This window comes from Chiloscyllium plagiosum, unplaced genomic scaffold (assembly GCF_037043375.1).
Source record: "Chiloscyllium plagiosum isolate Xiang-an unplaced genomic scaffold, Cpla_swu_hap1 HiC_scaffold_3, whole genome shotgun sequence".
In the NCBI taxonomy this organism is placed as follows: domain Eukaryota; kingdom Metazoa; phylum Chordata; class Chondrichthyes; order Orectolobiformes; family Hemiscylliidae; genus Chiloscyllium; species Chiloscyllium plagiosum.
The window spans coordinates 58,251,623-58,272,755 of record NW_028270141.1 but is presented as its reverse complement, the minus strand read 5'-3'; positions in this window follow the sequence as shown (position 1 = coordinate 58,272,755).

Below are 21,133 nucleotides of genomic sequence, written 5' to 3'. Positions count from 1 at the left end.
TGCATGAAGGAATTAAGTTTGGATCTGTTGAATGAATGAGCATACTTTTATATGCTGAATGAATGACTTCGATTCATTGAATGAATTAAGGCAGTTTAATTGATTTGACGTATGCCTCATTTTTGATTCGCTGAATGAATAAATGTGGTTTGATTCATTTAATGAATGAATGTCACTCAACCAAATGACGTTTGGTTCATTTAATTAATGGTTAAAGTTTGATGCATCGAATGAATCACACCAGTTAGATGAAAAGAATGAACTAATGACGACTGATTCATTGAATGTTTGAATACAATTAGATTCATTGCATGTATAAAAATACAGTTTCACTGAATGAATGTTGTTTGTTTCATGCCTTTTAATAAAAATGATTGCAGTTTGAATCATTTGACATGTTTATGGAGCCCCATTAAGTGCACTTCATTTACGTTCGATGTTTGATTCACTAAATAAACAATGTATGAATGAATGAATGCAGTTTGATTCATAATGAACAATTGAAGCTTGAATCATTGAATGTATTTTTGGGGCTTGGTTGTTACAAAATACGAATGCTGTTTGATTCATTCATGTATTGAAAGCCCTTTGATACATGGAATGGATAAATGAAGCTTGATTCACTGAATCCCTTGTGTGAGAATTACCGATATTGTTTAATTCATTGATTGTAATGTATGATTGACATTTGATTCACTGTAATTTACATCATTGCATTGAATGAATGAAGATTGAAAACATTAAATGAAGAAGTGGAGTTTGATCCATTGAATAAATGGATTCATTGCATTAATAAGTGCTATTTGTTACATTAAATGACTAAATAATATGACGTTCACGTAATGAATGATTAAAGTTTGGTTGAATGACTGCAGTTTTATATACTGAATAAAACAATGACGTGTAATTTATTGAATGAATGAAAGTGGTTCAATTCATTTAATTATTAACTGACATTTGATTGACTGAATGAAGGTAGGTTAATTCTTTTAATGTAAATCTGACGTTGGATAATTTGAATGAATAAATGTGGTTTGGTTTGGCATATCAATGAATGCAGTTTGTTCCATTGAATGAATGAATGAATGAAGCTTGATCATTGAATGAATGAGTGGAACATCATTGAATGAGTAATTTGTGCTTGACTCACTGCATGAATGAGAAAAATTTGATTCATTGAATGTCATTTCATTAATTGAATGACTGAAAGAAGATGGGTTCATTTGCTTGTTTGCATGAAGGAATTAAGTTTGATGTATTCAATGAACGAATGACGTTTGATCCTTTGAATGAATGAATGCAGTTTGATTGATTGTATAAGTGCCATGTGACATAGAATGAATTAAGTTTAGTTCATTTAAAAAATGAATAACGTTTGATGCATTGAATGTATGAGGGCAGTTTTAATGTATTAAATGAACGTATGAAGTTTGATTCATTGAATGAATGAATGTAGCTGGTTTCATTGAATATTTGAGTGGAGTTTCATTCATTGAATGACAAAAAGCAATCTGTTTCATTGAACGAATGAATGTTACTTGATTCATTGAATGATTTATCGCCTTTGATTCATTGCATGAAGGCATTATGCTTTTTGTTTTCATTTAATGAATGAAAGCAGTTGGATCTGTTGAATGAATGAGCATACTTTTCTATGCTGAATGAATGACTTCGATTCATTGAATGAATTAAGGCAGTTTAATTGATTTGACGTATGCCTCATTTTTGATTCGCTGAATGAATAAATGTGGTTTGATTCATTTAATGAATGAATGTCACTCAGTTAATGCAGTTTGGTTCATTTAATTAATGGTTAAAGTTTGATGCATCGAATGAATCACACCAGTTAGATGAAAAGAATGAACTAATGACGACTGATTCATTGAATGTTTGAATACAATCAGATTCTTTGCATGTATAAAAATACAGTTTCATTGAATGAATGTAGTTTGTTTCATGCTTTTTTATAAAAATGAATGCAGTTTGAATCATTTGACATGTACATGGAACCCCACTAAGTGCACATTATTTACGTTCGATGTTTGATTCACTAAATAAATAAATGCAGTTTTGTTCATTGTATGAATGAATGAATGCAGTTTGATTCATAGAACGGAAGAATGAAGCTTGATTCACTGAATCCCTTGTGTTCATTACCGATATTGTTTAATTCATTGATTGTAATGTATGATTGACAGTTGATTCACTGTAATTTACATCATTGCATTGAATGAATAAAACTTGATTCATTGAATGAATGAAGATTGAAAACATTGAATGAAGAAGTGGAGTTTGATCCATTGAATAAATGAATGCATTGTGATTCATTGCATTAATAAGTGCTGTTTGTTACATTAAATGACAGAATAATGTGACGTTCACGTAATGAATGAATAAACTTTGGTTGAATGACTGCAGTTTTATATTCTGAATGAAACAATGACGTGTAATTTATTGAATGAATGAATGTGGTTCAATTCATTTAATTATTGACTGACATTTGATTGACTGAATGAAGGTAGGTTAATTCATTTAATGTAAATCTGGCATTGGATAATTTGAATGAATAAATGTGGTTTGGTTTGGCATATCAATGAATGCCGTTTGTTCAATTGAATGAATGAATGAATGAAGCTTGATCATTGAAAGAATGAGTGGAAAATCATTGAATGACTAAGTTGTGCTTGACTCACTGCATGAATGAGAGGAATTTGATTCATTGAATGTCATTTCATTAATTGAATAACTGAAAGAAGATGGGTTCATTTGCTTGTTTGCATGAAGGAATTAAGTTTGATGTATTCAATGAACGAACGCAGTTTGATCCTTTGAATGAATGAATGCAGTTTGATTGATTGTATAAGTGCCATGTGACATAGAATGAATTAAGTTTAGTTCATTTAAAAAATGAATAACGTTTGATGCATTGAATGAATGAGGGCAGTTTTAATGTATTAAATGAACGTATGAAGTTTGATTCATTGAATGAATGAATGTAGCTGGTTTCATTGAATATTTGAGTGGAGTTTCATTCATTGAATGACAAAAAGCAATCTGTTTCATTGAACGAATTGAATGATTTATTGCCTTTGATTCATTGCATGAAGGCATTATGCTTTTTGTTTTCATTTAATGAATGAAAGCAGTTGGATCTGTTGAATGAATGAGCATACTTTTCTATGCTGAATGAATGACTTCGATTCATTGAATGAATTAAGGCAGTTTAATTGATTTGACGTATGCCTCATTTTTGATTCGCTGAATGAATAAATGTGGTTTGATTCATTTAATGAATGAATGTCACTCAGTTAATGAAGTTTGGTTCATTTAATTAATGTTTAAAGTTTGATGCATCGAATGAATCACACCAGTTAGATGAAATGAATGAACTAATGACGACTGATTCATTGAATGTTTGAATACAATTAGATTCATTGCATGTATAAAAATACAGTTTCATTGAATGAATGTTGTTTGTTTCATGCCTTTTTATAAAAATGAATGCAGTTTGAATCATTTGACATGTAAATGGAACCCCACTAAGTGCACATTATTTACGTTCGATGTTTGATTCACTAAATAAATAAATGCAGTTTGGTTCATTGTATGAATGAATGAATCCAACTTGATTCATAGAATGGAAGAATGAAGCTGGATTCATGGAATGAACAATTGAGGCTTGAAACATTGAATGTATTTTTGGGGCTTGGTTCTTTCAATATACGAATGCTGTTTGATTCATTCATATATTGAAAGCCCTTTGATACATGGAATGGATAAATGAAGCTTGATTCACTGAATCCCCTGTGTGAGAATTACCGATATTGTTTAATTCATTGATTGTAATGTATGATTGACATTTGATTCACTGTAATTTACATCATTGCATTGAATGAATGAAGATTGAAAACATTAAATGAAGAAGTGGAGCTTGATCCATTGAATAAATGAATGCATTGTGATTCATTGCATTAATAAGTGCTATTTGTTACATTAAATGACTGAATAATATGACGTTCACTTAATGAATGATTAAAGTTTGGTTGAATGACTGCAGTTTTATATACTGAATAAAACAATGACGTGTAATTTACTGAATGAATGAAAGTGGTTCAATTCATTTAATTATTAACTGACATTTGATTGACTGAATGAAGGTAGGTTAATTCATTTAATGTAAATCTGACGTTGGATAATTTGAATGAATAAATGTGGTTTGGTTTGGCATATCAATGAACGCAGTTTGTTCCATTGAATGAATGAATGAAGCTTGATCATTGAATGAATGAGTGGAAAATCATTGAATGAGTAAGTTGTGCTTGACTCACTGCATGAATGAGAAAAATTTGATTCATTGAATGTCATTTCATTAATTGAATGACTGAAAGAAGATGGGTTCATTTGCTTGTTTGCATGAAGGAATTAAGTTTGATGTATTCAATGAACGAATGACGTTTGATCCTTTGAATGAATGAATGCAGTTTGATTGATTGTATAAGTGCCATGTGACATAGAATGAATTAAGTTTAGTTCATTTAAAAAATGAATAACGTTTGATGCATTGAATGAATGAGCGCAGTTTTAATGTATTAAATGAACGTATGAAGTTTGATTCATTGAATGAATGAATGTAGCTGGTTTCATTGAATATTTGAGTGGAGTTTCATTCATTGAATGACAAAAAGCAATCTGTTTCATTGAACGAATGAATGTTACTTGATTCATTGAATGATTTAGTGCCTTTGATTCATTGCTTGAAGGCATTATGCTTTTTGTTTTCATTTAATGAATGAAAGCAGTTGGATCTGATGAATGAATGAGCATACTTTTCTATGCTGAATGAATGACTTTGATTCATTGAATGAATCAAGGCAGTTTAATTGATTTGACGTATGCCTCATTTTTGATTCGCAGAATGAATAAATGTGGTTTGATTCATTTAATGAATGAATGTCAATCAGTTAATGAAGTTTGGTCCGTTTAGTTAATGGTTAAAGTTTGATGCATCGAATGAATCACACCAGTTAGATGAAAAGAATGAACTAATGACGATTGATTCATTGAATGTTTGAATACAATTAGATTCATTGCATGTATAAAAATACAGTTTCATTGAATGAATGTTGTTTGTTTCATGCCCTTTAATAAAAATGATTGCAGTTTGAATCATTTGGCATGTAAATGGAGCCCCACTAAGTGCACATTATTTACATTCGATGTTTGATTCACTAAATAAATAAATGCAGTTTGGTTCAGTGTATGAATGAATGAATGCAGTTTGATTCATAGAGCGGAAGAATGAAGCTTGATTCATGGAATGAACAATTGAGGCTTGAAACATTGAATGTATTTTTGGGGCTTGGTTCTTTCAATGAACGAATGCTGTTTGATTATTTCATGTATTGAAAGCCCTTTGATACATGGAATGGATGAATGAAGCTTGATTCACTGAATCCCTTGTGTGAGAATTACCGATATTGTTTAATTCATTGTTTGTAATGTATGATTGACAGTTGATTCACTGTAATTTACATCATTGCATGAATAAAGCTTGATTCATTGAATGAATGAAGATTGAAAACATTGAATGAAGAAGTGGAGTTTGATCCATTGAATAAATGAATGCATTGTGATTCATTGCATTAATAAGTGCTGTTTGTTACATTAACTGACAGAACAATGTGACGTTCACGTAATGAATGAATAAACTTTGGTTGAATGACTGCAGTTTTATATTCTGAATGAAACAATGACGTGTAATTTATTGAATGAATGAATGCGGTTCAATTCATTTAATTATTGACTGACATTTGATTGACTGAATGAAGGTAGGTTAATTCATTTAATGTAAATCTGGCATTGGATAATTTGAATGAATAAATGTGGTTTGGTTTGGCATATCAATGAATGCCGTTTGTTCAATTGAATGAATGAATGAAGCTTGATCATTGAATGAATGAGTGGAAAATCATTGAATGAGTAAGTTGTGCTTGACTCACTGCATGAATGAGAGGAATTTGATTCATTGAATGTCATTTCATTAATTGAATAACTGAAAGAAGATGGGTTCATTTGCTTGTTTGCATGAAGGAATTAAGTTTGATGTATTCAATGAACGAACGGAGTTTGATCCTTTGAATGAATGAATGCAGTTTGATTGATTGTAGAAGTGCCATGTGACATAGAATGAATTAAGTTTAGTTCATTTAAAAAATGAATAACGTTTGATGCATTGAATGAATGAGCGCAGTTTTAATGTATTAAATGAACGTATGAAGTTTGATTCATTGAATGAATGAATGTAGCTGGTTTCATTGAATATTTGAGTGGAGTTTCATTCATTGAATGACAAAAAGCAATCTGTTTCATTGAACGAATTGAATGATTTATTGCCTTTGATTCATTGCATGAAGGCATTATGCTTTTTGTTTTCATTTAATGAATGAAAGCAGTTGGATCTGTTGAATGAATGAGCATACTTTTCTATGCTGAATGAATGACTTCGATTCATTGAATGAATTAAGGCAGTTTAATTGATTTGACGTATGCCTCATTTTTGATTCGCTGAATGAATAAATGTGGTTTGATTCATTTAATGAATGAATGTCACTCAGTTAATGAAGTTTGGTTCATTTAATTAATGGTTAAAGTTTGATGCATCGAATGAATCACACCAGTTAGATGAAATGAATGAACTAATGACGACTGATTCATTGAATGTTTGAATACAATTAGATTCATTGCATGTATAAAAATACAGTTTCATTGAATGAATGTTGTTTGTTTCATGCCTTTTTATAAAAATGAATGCAGTTTGAATCATTTGACATGTAAATGGAACCCCACTAAGTGCACATTATTTACGTTCGATGTTTGATTCACTAAATAAATAAATGCAGTTTGGTTCATTGTATGAATGAATGAATCCAACTTGATTCATAGAATGGAAGAATGAAGCTGGATTCATGGAATGAACAATTGAGGCTTGAAACATTGAATGTATTTTTGGGGCTTGGTTCTTTCAATGAACGAATGTTGTTTGTATTGCTTTCATGTATTGAAAGCCCTTTGATACATGGAATGGATGAATGAAGCTTGATTCGCTGAATCCCTTGTGTGAGAATTACCGATATTGTTTAATTCATTGATTGGAATGTATGATTGACAATTGATTCACTGTAATTTACATCATTGCATGAATAAAGCTTGATTCATTGAATGAATGAAGATTGAAAACATTGAATAAAGAAGTGGAGTTTGATCCATTGAATAAATGAATGCATTGTGATTCATTGCATTAATAAGTGCTGTTTGTTACATTAAATGACAGAATAATGTGACGTTCACGTAATGAAAGAATAAACTTTGGTTGAATGACTGCAGTTTTATTAACTGAATAAAACAATGACGTGTAATTTATTGAATGAATGAATGTGGTTCAATTCATTTAATTATTGACTGACATTTGATTGACTGAATTCATTTAATGTAAATCTGGCATTGGATAATTTGAATGAATAAATGTGGTTTGGTTTGGCATATCAATGAATGCCGTTTGTTCCATTGAATGAATGAATGAAGCTTGATCATTGAATGAATGAGTGGAAAATCATTGAATGAGTAAGTTGTGCTTGACTCACTGCATGAATGAGAGGAATTTGATTCATTGAATGTCATTTCATTAATTGAATAACTGAAAGAAGATGGGTTCATTTGCTTGTTTGCATGAAGGAATTAAGTTTGATGTATTCAATGAACGAACGCAGTTTGATCCTTTGAATGAATGAATGCAGCTTGATTGATTGTATAAGTGCCATGTGACATAGAATGAATTAAGTTTAGTTCATTTAAAAAATGAATAACGTTTGATGCATTGAATGAATGAGCGCAGTTTTAATGTATTAAATGAACGTATGAAGTTTGATTCATTGAATGAATGAATGTTGCTGGCTTCATTGAATATTTGAGTGGAGTTTCATTCATTGAATGACAAAAAGCAATCTGTTTCATTGAACGAATGAATGTTACTTGATTCATTGAATGTTTTCTTGCCTTTGATTCATTGCATGAAGGCATTATGCTTTTTGTTTTCATTTAATGAATGAAAGCAGTTGGATCTGATGAATGAATGAGCATACTTTTCTATGCTGAATGAATGACTTCGATTCATTGAATGAATTAAGACAGTTTAATTGATTTGACGTATGCCTCATTTTTGATTCGCTGAATGAATAAATGTTGTTTGATTCATTTAATGAATGAATGTCACTCAGTTAATGAAGTTTGGTCCGTTTAGTCAATGGTTAAAGTTTGATGCATCGAATGAATCACACCAGTTAGATGAAAAGAATGAACTAATGACGATTGATTCATTGAATGTTTGAATACAATCAGTTTCTTTGCATGTATGAAAATACAGTTTCATTGAATGAATGTTGTTTGTTTCATGCCTTTTTATAAAAATGAATGCAGTTTGAATCATTTGACATGTACATGGAACCCCACTAAGTGCACATTATTTACGTTCGATGTTTGATTCACTAAATAAATAAATGCAGTTTGGTTCATTGTATGAATGAATGAATGCAGTTTGATTCATAGAACGGAAGAATGAAGCTTGATTCATGGAATGAACAATTGAGGCTTGAAACATTGAATGTATTTTTGGGGCTTGGTTCTTTCAATGAACGAATGCTGTTTGATTCTTTCATGTATTGAAAGCCATTTGATACATGGAATGGATGAATGAAGCTTGATTCACTGAATCCCTTGTGTTCATTACCGATATTGTTTAATTCATTGATTGTAATGTATGATTGACAGTTGATTCACTGTAATTTACATCATTGCATGAATAAAGCTTGATTCATTGAATGAATGAAGATTGAAAACATTGAATGAAGAGGTGGAGTTTGATCCATTGAATAAATGAATGCATTGTGAATCATTGCATGAATAAGTGCTGTTTGTTACATTAAATGACAGAATAATGTGACGTTCACGTAATGAATGAATAAACTTTGGTTGAATGACTGCAGTTTTATATTCTGAATGAAACAATGACGTGTAATTTATTGAATGAATGAATGTGGTTCAATTCATTTAATTATTGACTGACATTTGATTGCCTGAATGAAGGTAGGTTAATTCATTTAATGTAAATCTGGCATTGGATAATTTGAATGAATAAATGTGGTTTGGTTTGGCATATCAATGAATGCCGTTTGTTCCATTGATTGAATGAATGAAGCTTGATCATTGAAAGAATGAGTGGAAAAACATTGAATGAGTAAGTTGTGCTTGACTCACTGTATGAATGAGAGGAATTTGATTCATTGAATGTCATTTCATTAATTGAATAACTGAAAGAAGATGGGTTCATTTGCTTGTTTGCATGAAGGAATTAAGTTGATGTATTCAATGAACGAACGCAGTCTGATCCTTTGAATGAATGAATGCAGTTTGATTGATTGTATAAGTGCCATGTGACATAGAATGAATTAAGTTTAGTTCATTTAAAAAATGAATAACGTTTGATGCATTGAATGAATGAGCGCAGTTTTAATGTATTAAATGAACGTATGAAGTTTGATTCATTGAATGAATGAATGTAGCTGGTTTCATTGAATATTTGAGTGGAGTTTCATTCATTGAATGACAAAAAGCAATCTGTTTCATTGAACGAATGAATGTTACTTGATTCATTGAATGATTTATTGCCTTTGATTCATTGCATGAAGGCATTATGCTTTTTGTTTTCATTTAATGAATGAAAGCAGTTGGATCTGTTGAATGAATGAGCATACTTTTCTATGCTGAATGAATGACTTCGATTCATTGAATGAATCAAGGCAGTTTAATTGATTTGACGTATGCCTCATTTTTGATTCGCTGAATGAATAAATGTGGATTGATTCATTTAATTAATGAATGTCACTCAGTTAATGAAGTTTGGTTCATTTAATTAATTGTTAAAGTTTGATGCATCGAATGAATCACACCAGTTAGATGAAAAGAATGAACTAATGACGACTGATTCATTGAATGTTTGAATACAATTAGATTCATTGCATGTATAAAAATACATTTTCATTGAATGAATGTTGTTTGTTTCATGCCTTTTAATAAAAATGAATGCAGTTTGAATCATTTGACATGTACATGGAGCCCCACTAAGTGCACTTCATTTACGTTCGATGTTTGATTCACTAAATAAACAATGCATGAATGAATGAATGCAGTTTGATTCATAATGAACAATTGAAGCTTGAATCATTGAATGTATTTTTGGGGCTTGGTTGTTTCAATATACGAATGCTGTTTGATTCATTCATGTATTGAAAGCCCTTTGATACATGGAATGGATAAATGAAGCTTGATTCACTGAATCCCTTGTGTGAGAATTACTAATATTGTTTAATTCATTGATTGTAATGTATGATTGACATTTGATTCACTGTAATTTACATCATTGCATTGAATGAATGAAGATTGAAAACATTAAATGAAGAAGTGGAGTTTGATCCATTGAATAAATGAATGCATTGTGATTCATTGCATTAATAAGTGCTATTTGTTACATTAAATGACTGAATAATATGACGTTCACTTATTGAATGATTAAAGTTTGGTTGAATGACTGCAGTTTTATATACTGATTAAAACAATGACGTGTAATTTATTGAATGAATGAAAGTGGTTCAATTCATTTAATTATTGACTGACATTTGATTGACTGAATGAAGGTAGGTTAATTCATTTAATGTAAATCTGACGTTGGATAATTTGAATGAATAAATGTGGTTTGGTTTGGCATATCAATGAACGCAGTTTGTTCCATTGAATGAATGAATGAAGCTTGATCATTGAATGAATGAGTGGAAAATCATTGAATGAGTAAGTTGTGCTTGACTCACAGCATGAATGAGAAAAATTTGATTCATTGAATGTCAAATCATTAATTGAATGACTGAAAGAAGATGGGTTCATTTGCTTGTTTGCATGAAGGAATTAAGTTTGATGTATTCAATGAACGAACGCAGTTTGATCCTTTGAATGAATGAATGCAGTTTGATTGATTGTATAAGTGCCATGTGACATAGAATGAATTAAGTTTAGTTCATTTAAAAAATGAATAACGTTTGATGCATTGAATGAATGAGCGCAGTTTTAATGTATGAAATGAACGTATGAAGTTTGATTCATTGAATGAATGAATGTAGCTGGTTTCATTGAATATTTGAGTGGAGTTTCATTCATTGAATGACAAAAAGCAATCTGTTTCATTGAACGAATGAATGTTACTTGATTCATTGAATGATTTATTGCCTTTGATTCATTGCTTGAAGGCATTATGCTTTTTGTTTTCATTTAATGAATGAAAGCAGTTGGTTCTGATGAATGAATGAGCATACTTTTCTATGCTGAATGAATGACTTCGATTCATTCAATGAATTAAGGCAGTTTAATTGATTTGACGAATGCCTCATTTTTGATTCGCTGAATGAATAAATGTGGTTTGATTCATTTAATGAATGAATGTCACTCAGTTAATGAAGTTTGGTTCATTTAATTAATGGTTAAAGTTTGATGCATCGAATGAATCACACCAGTTAGATGAAAAGAATGAACTAATGACGATTGATTCATTGAATGTTTGAATACAATCAGATTCTTTGCATGTATAAAAATACAGTTTCATTGAATGAATGTTGTTTGTTTCATGCCTTTTTATAAAAATGAATGCAGTTTGAATCATTTGACATGTACATGGAACCCCACTAAGTGCACAATATTTACGTTCGATGTTTGATTCACTAAATAAATAAATGCAGTTTGGTTCATTGTATGAATGAATGAATGCAGTTTGATTCATAGAACGGAAGAATGAAGCTTGATTCATGGAATGAACAATTGAGGCTTGAAACATTGAATGTATTTTTGGGGCTTGGTTCTTTCAATGAACGAATGCTGTTTGATTCCTTCATGTATTGAAAGCCCTTTGATACATGGAATGGATGAATGAAGCTTGATTCACTGAATCCCTTGTGTGAGAATTACCGATATTGTTTAATTAATTGATTGTAATGTATGATTGACAGTTGATTCACTGTAATTTACATCATTGCATGAATAAAGCTTGATTCATTGAATGAATGAAGATTGAAAGCATTAAATGAAGAAGTGGAGTTTGATCCATTGAATAAATGAATGCATTGTGATTCATTGCATTAATAAGTGCTGTTTGTTACATTAAATGACAGAATAATGTGACGTTCACGTAATGAATGAAGAAACTTTGGTTGAATGACTGCAGTTTTATATTCTGAATGAAACAATGACGTGTAATTTATTGAATGAATGAATGTGGTTCAATTCATTTAATTATTGACTGACATTTGATTGACTGAATGAAGGTAGGTTAATTCATTTAATGTAAATCTGGCATTGGATAATTTGAATGAATAAATGTGGTTTGGTTTGGCATCATAATGAATGCCGTTTGTTCAATTGAATGAATGAATGAAGCTTGATCATTGAAAGAATGAGTGGAAAATCATTGAATGAGTAAGTTGTGCTTGACTCACTGCATGAATGAGAGGAATTTGATTCATTGAATGTCATTTCATTAATTGAATAACTGAAAGAAGATGGGTTCATTTGCTTGTTTGCATGAAGGAATTAAGTTTGATGTATTCAATGAACGAACGCAGTTTGTTCCTTTGAATGAATGAATGCAGTTTGATTGATTGTATAAGTGCCATGTGACATAGAATGAATTAAGTTTTGTTCATTTAAAAAATGAATAACGTTTGATGCATTGAATGAATGAGCGCAGTTTTAATGTATTAAATGAACGTATGAAGTTTGATTCATTGAATGAATGAATGTAGCTGGTTTCATTGAATATTTGAGTGGAGTTTCATTCATTGAATGACAAAAAGCAATCTGTTTCATTGAACGAATGCATGTTACTTGATTCATTGAATGATTTAGTGCCTTTGATTCATTGCTTGAAGGCATTATGCTTTTTGTTTTCATTTAATGAATGAAAGCAGTTGGATCTGATGAATGAATGAGCATACTTTTCTATGCTGAATGAATGACTTCGAATGAATCAAGGCAGTTTAATTGATTTGACGTATGCCTCATTTTTGATTGCAGAATGAATAAATGTGGTTTGATTCATTTAATGAATGAATGTCACTCAGTTAATGAAGTTTGGTCCGTTTAGTTAATGGTTAAAGTTTGATGCATCGAATGAATGACATTATGCAATCAAAAATGAGGCATACGTCAAATCAATTAAACTGCCTTGATTCATTCAATGAATCGAAGTCATTCATTCAGCATAGAAAAGTATGCTCATTCATTCATCAGATCCAACTGCTTTCACTCATTAAATGAAAACAAAAAGCATAATGCCTTCAAGCATAATGTCATTCATTCGATGCATCAAACTTTAACCATTAACTAAACGGACCAAACTTCATTAACTGAGTGACATTCATTCATTAAATGACATTATGCTTGAAGGCATTATGCTTTTTGTTTTCATTTAATGAATGAAAGCAGTTGGATCTAATGAATGAATGAGCATACTTTTCTATGCTGAATGAATGACTTCGATTCATTGAATGAATCAAGGCAGTTTGATTGATGTGACGTATGCCTCATTATTGATTGCAGAATGAATAAATGTGGTTTGATTCATTTAATGAATGAATGTCACTCAGTTAATGAAGTTTGGTCCGATTAGTTAATGGTTACATTCATTCATTCATTAAATGACAATATGCTTGAAGGCATTATGCTTTTTGTTTTCATTTAATGAATGAAAGCAGTTGGATCTAATGAATGAATGAGCATACTTTTCTATGCTCATTTTTGATTGCAGAATGAATAAATGTGGTTTGATTCATTTAATGAATGAATGTCACTCAGTTAATGAAGTTTGGTCCGATTAGTTAATGGTTAAAGTTTGATGCATCGAATGAATGACATTATGCTTGAAGGCATTATGCTTTTTGTTTTCATTTAATGAATGAAAGCAGTTGGATCTGATGAATGAATGAGCATACTTTTCTATGCTGAATGAATGACTTCGATTCATTGAATGAATCAAGGCAGTTTAATTGATTTGACGTATGCCTCATTTTTGATTGCAGAATGAATAAATGTGGTTTGATTCATTTAATGAATGAATGTCACTCAGTTAATGAAGTTTCGTCCGTTTAGTCAATGGTTAAAGTTTGATGCATCGAATGAATCACACCAGTTAGATGAAAAGAATGAACTAATGACGATTGATTCATTGAATGTTTGAATACAACCAGATTCTTTGCATGTATAAAAATACAGTTTCATTGAATGAATGTTGTTTGTTTCATGCTTTTTTATAAAAATGAATGCAGTTTGAATCATTTGACATGTACATGGAACCCCACTAAGTGCACATTATTTACGTTCGATGTTTGATTCACTAAATAAATAAATGCAGTTTGGTTCATTGTATAAGTGCCATGTGACATAGAACGATTTAAGTTTTGTTCATTTAAAAAATGAATAACGTTTGATGCATTGAATGAATGTGCGCAGTTTTAATGTATTAAATGAACGTATGAAGTTTGATTCATTGAATGAATGAATGTAGCTGGTTTCATTGAATATTTGAGTGGAGTTTCATTCATTGAATGACAAAAAGCAATCTGTTTCATTGAACGAATGAATGTTACTTGATTCATTGAATGATTTATTATAGCCTTTGATTCATTGCATGAAGGCATTATGCTTTTTGTTTTCATTTAATGAATGAAAGCAGTTGGATCTGTTGAATGAATGAGCATACTTTTCTATGCTGAATGAATGACTTCGATTCATTGAATGAATTAAGGCAGTTTAATTGATTTGACGTATGCCTCATTTTTGATTCGCTGAATGAATAAATGTGGTTTGATTCATTTAATGAATGAATGTCACTCAACCAAATGACGTTTGGTTCATTTAATTAATGGTTAAAGTTTGATGCATCGAATGAATCACACCAGTTAGATGAAAAGAATGAACTAATGACGACTGATTCATTGAATGTTTGAATACAATTAGATTCATTGCATGTATAAAAATACAGTTTCACTGAATGAATGTTGTTTGTTTCATGCCTTTTAATAAAAATGATTGCAGTTTGAATCATTTGACATGTTTATGGAGCCCCATTAAGTGCACTTCATTTACGTTCGATGTTTGATTCACTAAATAAACAATGTATGAATGAATGAATGCAGTTTGATTCATAATGAACAATTGAAGCTTGAATCATTGAATGTATTTTTGGGGCTTGGTTGTTACAAAATACGAATGCTGTTTGATTCATTCATGTATTGAAAGCCCTTTGATACATGGAATGGATAAATGAAGCTGAATCCCTTGTGTGAGAATTACCGATATTGTTTAATTCATTGATTGTAATGTATGATTGACATTTGATTCACTGTAATTTACATCATTGCATTGAATGAATGAAGATTGAAAACATTAAATGAAGAAGTGGAGTTTGATCCATTGAATAAATGAATGCATTGTGATTCATTGCATTAATAAGTGCTATTTGTTACATTAAATGACTGAATAATATGACGTTCACTTAATGAATGAATAAACTTTGGTTGAATGACTGCAGTTTTATATACTGAAGAAAACAATGACGTGTAATTTATTGAATGAATGAAAGTGGTTCAATTCATTTAATTATTAACTGACATTTGATTGACTGAATGAAGGTAGGTTAATTCATTTAATGTAAATCTGACGTTGGATAATTTGAATGAATAAATGTGGTTTGGTTTGGCATATCAATGAATGCAGTTTGTTCCATTGAATGAATGAATGAATGAAGCTTGATCATTGAATGAATGAGTGGAAAATCATTGAATGAGTAAGTTGTGCTTGACTCACTGCATGAATGAGAAAAATTTGATTCATTGAATGTCATTTCATTAATTGAATGACTGAAAGAAGATGGGTTCATTTGCTTGTTTGCATGAAGGAATGAAGTTTGATGTATTCAATGAACGAACGCAGTTTGATCCTTTGAATGAATGAATGCAGTTTGATTGATTGTATAAGTGCCATGTGACATAGAATGAATTAAGTTTAGTTCATTTAAAAAATGAATAACGTTTGATGCATTGAATGAATGAGCGCAGTTTTAATGTATTAAATGAACGTATGAAGTTTGATTCATTGAATGAATGAATGTAGCTGGTTTCATTGAATATTTGAGTGGAGTTTCATTCATTGAATGACAAAAAGCAATCTGTTTCATTGAACGAATGAATGTTACTTGATTCATTGAATGATTTAGTGCCTTTGATTCATTGCTTGAAGGCATTATGCTTTTTGTTTTCATTTAATGAATGAAAGCAGTTGGATCTGATGAATGAATGAGCATACTTTTCTATGCTGAATGAATGACTTCGATTCATTGAATGAATCAAGGCAGTTTAATTGATTTGACGTATGCCTCATTTTTGATTCGCAGAATGAATAAATGTGGTTTGATTCATTTAATGAATGAATGTCAATCAGTTAATGAAATTTGGTCCGTTTAGTTAATGGTTAAAGTTTGATGCATCGAATGAATCACACCAGTTAGATGAAAAGAATGAACTAATGACGATTGATTCATTGAATGTTTGAATACAATCAGATTCTTTGCATGTATAAAAATACAGTTTCATTGAATGAATGTAGTTTGCTTCATGCCTTTTTATAAAAATGAATGCAGTTTGAATCATTTGACATGTACATGGAACCCCACTAAGTGCACATTATTTACGTTCGATGTTTGATTCACTAAATAAATAAATGCAGTTTTGTTCATTGTATGAATGAATGAATGCAGTTTGATTCATAGAACGGAAGAATGAAGCTTGATTCATGGAATGAACAATTGAGGCTTGAAACATTGAATGTATTTTTGGGGCTTGGTTCTTTCAATGAACGAATGCTGTTTGATTCTTTCATGTATTGAAAGCCCTTTGATACATGGAATGGATGAATGAAGCTGGATTTACTGAATCCCTTGTGTGAGAATTACCGATATTGTTGAATTCATTGATTGTAATGTATGATTGACATTTGATTCACTGTAATTTACATCATAGCATGAATAAAACTTGATTCATTGAAGGAATGAAGATTGAAAACATTGAATGAAGAAGTGGAGTTTGATCCATTGAATAAATGAATGCATTGTGATTCATTGCATTAATAAGTGCTGTTTGTTACATTAAATGACAGAATAATGTGACGTTCACGTAATGAATGAATAAACTTTGGTTGAATGACTGCAGTTTTATATTCTGAATGAAACAATGACGTGTAATTTATTGAATGAATGAATGTGGTTCAATTCATTTAATTATTGACTGACATTTGATTGACTGAATGAAGGTAGGTTAATTCATTTAATGTAAATCTGGCATTGGATAATTTGAATGAATAAATGTGGTTTGGTTTGGCATATCAATGAATGCCGTTTGTTCAATTTAATGAATGAATGAATGAAGCTTGATCATTGAAAGAATGAGTGGAAAATCATTGAATGAGTAAGTTGTGCTTGACTCACTGCATGAATGAGAGGAATTTGATTCATTGAATGTCATTTCATTAATTGAATAACTGAAAGAAGATGGGTTCATTTGCTTGTTTGCATGAAGGAATTAAGTTTGGATCTGTTGAATGAATGAGCATACTTTTCTATGCTGAATGAATGACTTCGATTCATTGAATGAATTAAGGCAGTTTAATTGATTTGACGTATGCCTCATTTTTGATTCGCTGAATGAATAAATGTGGTTTGATTCATTTAAAGAATGAATGTCAATCAGTTAATGAAGTTTGGTTCATTTAATTAATGGTTAAATTTTGATGCATCGAATGAATCACACCAGTTAGATGAAAAGAATGAACTAATGACGACTGATTCATTGAATGTTTGAATACAATTAGATTCATTGCATGTATAAAAATACAGTTTCATTGAATGAATGTTGTTTGTTTCATGCCTTTTTATAAAAATGAATGCAGTTTGAATCATTTGACATGTAAATGGAGCCCCACTAAGTGCACTTCATTTACGTTCGATGTTTGATTCTGAAAAAAAAACAATGCATGAATGAATGAATGCAGTTTGATTCATAATGAACAATTGAAGCTTGAATGTATTTTTGGGGCTTGGTTGTTTCAATATACGAATGCTGTTTGATTCATTCATGTATTGAAAGCCCTTTGATACATGGAATGGATAAATGAAGCTTGATTCACTGAATCCCTTGTGTGAGAATTACCGATATTGTTTAATTCATTGATTGTAATGTATGATTGACATTTGATTCACTGTAATTTACATCATTGCATTGAATGAATGAAGATTGAAAACATTAAATGAAGAAGTGGAGTTTGATCCATTGAATAAATGGATTCATTGCATTAATAAGTGCTATTTGTTACATTAAATGACTAAATAATAAGACGTTCACTTAATGAATGATTAAAGTTTGGTTGAATGACTGCAGTTTTATATACTGAATAAAACAATGACGTGTAATTTATTGAATGAATGAAAGTGGTTCAATTCATTTAATTATTAACTGACATTTGATTGACTGAATGAAGGTAGGTTAATTCTTTTAATGTAAATCTGACGTTGGATAATTTGAATGAATAAATGTGGTTTGGTTTGGCATATCAATGAATGCAGTTTGTTCCATTGAATGAATGAATGAATGAAGCTTGATCATTGAATGAATGAGTGGAACATCATTGAATGAGTAATTTGTGCTTGACTCACTGCATGAATGAGAAAAATTTGATTCATTGAATGTCATTTCATTAATTGAATGACTGAAAGAAGATGGGTTCATTTGCTTGTTTGCATGAAGGAATTAAGTTTGATGTATTCAATGAACGAATGACGTTTGATCCTTTGAATGAATGAATGCAGTTTGATTGATTGTATAAGTGCCATGTGACATAGAATGAATTAAGTTTGGTTCATTTAAAAAATGAATAACGTTTGATGCATTGAATGTATGAGGGCAGTTTTAATGTATTAAATGAACGTATGAAGTTTGATTCATTGAATGAATGAATGTAGCTGGTTTCATTGAATATTTGAGTGGAGTTTCATTCATTGAATGACAAAAAGCAATCTGTTTCATTGAACGAATGAATGTTACTTGATTCATTGAATGATTTATTGCCTTTGATTCATTGCATGAAGGCATTATGCTTTTTGTTTTCATTTAATGAATGAAAGCAGTTGGATCTGTTGAATGAATGAGCATACTTTTCTATGCTGAATGAATGACTTCGATTCATTGAATGAATTAAGGCAGTTTAATTGATTTGACGTATGCCTCATTTTTGATTCGCTGAATGAATAAATGTGGTTTGATTCATTTAATGAATGAATGTCACTCAGTTAATGCAGTTTGGTTCATTTAATTAATGGTTAAAGTTTGATGCATCGAATGAATCACACCAGTTAGATGAAAAGAATGAACTAATGACGACTGATTCATTGAATGTTTGAATACAATCAGATTCTTTGCATGTATAAAAATACAGTTTCATTGAATGAATGTAGTTTGTTTCATGCCTTTTTATAAAAATGAATGCAGTTTGAATCATTTGACATGTACATGGAACCCCACTAAGTGCACATTATTTACGTTCGATGTTTGATTCACTAAATAAATAAATGCAGTTTTGTTCATTGTATGAATGAATGAATGCAGTTTGATTCATAGAACGGAAGAATGAAGCTTGATTCACTGAATCCCTTGTGTTCATTACCGATATTGTTTAATTCATTGATTGTAATGTATGATTGACAGTTGATTCACTGTAATTTACATCATTGCATTGAATGAATAAAACTTGATTCATTGAATGAATGAAGATTGAAAACATTGAATGAAGAAGTGGAGTTTGATCCATTGAATAAATGAATGCATTGTGATTCATTGCATTAATAAGTGCTGTTTGTTACATTAAATGACAGAATAATGTGACGTTCACGTAATGAATGAATAAACATTGGTTGAATGACTGCAGTTTTATATTCTGAATGAAACAATGACGTGTAATTTATTGAATGAATGAATGTGGTTCAATTCATTTAATTATTGACTGACATTTGATTGACTGAATGAAGGTAGGTTAATTCATTTAATGTAAATCTGGCATTGGATAATTTGAATGAATAAATGTGGTTTGGTTTGGCATATCAATGAATGCCGTTTGTTCAATTGAATGAATGAATGAATGAAGCTTGATCATTGAAAGAATGAGTGGAAAATCATTGAATGACTAAGTTGTGCTTGACTCACTGCATGAATGAGAGGAATTTGATTCATTGAATGTCATTTCATTAATTGAATAACTGAAAGAAGATGGGTTCATTTGCTTGTTTGCATGAAGGAATTAAGTTTGATGTATTCAATGAACGAACGCAGTTTGATCCTTTGAATGAATGAATGCAGTTTGATTGATTGTAGAAGTGCCATGTGACATAGAATGAATTAAGTTTAGTTCATTTAAAAAATGAATAACGTTTGATGCATTGAATGAATGAGCGCAGTTTTAATGTATTAAATGAACGTATGAAGTTTGATTCATTGAATGAATGAATGTAGCTGGTTTCATTGAATATTTGAGTGGAGTTTCATTCATTGAATGACAAAAAGCAATCTGTTTCATTGAACGAATTGAATGATTTATTGCCTTTGATTCATTGCATGAAGGCATTATGCTTTTTGTTTTCATTTAATGAATGAAAGCAGTTGGATCTGTTGAATGAATGAGCATACTTTTCTATGCTGAATGAATGACTTCGATTCATTGAATGAATTAAGGCAGTTTAATTGATTTGACGTATGCCTCATTTTTGATTCGCTGAATGAATAAATGTGGTTTGATTCATTTAATGAATGAATGTCACTCAGTTAATGAAGTTTGGTTCATTTAATTAATGTTTAAAGTTTGATGCATCGAATGAATCACACCAGTTAGATGAAATGAATGGACTAATGACGACTGATTCATTGAATGTTTGAATACAATTAGA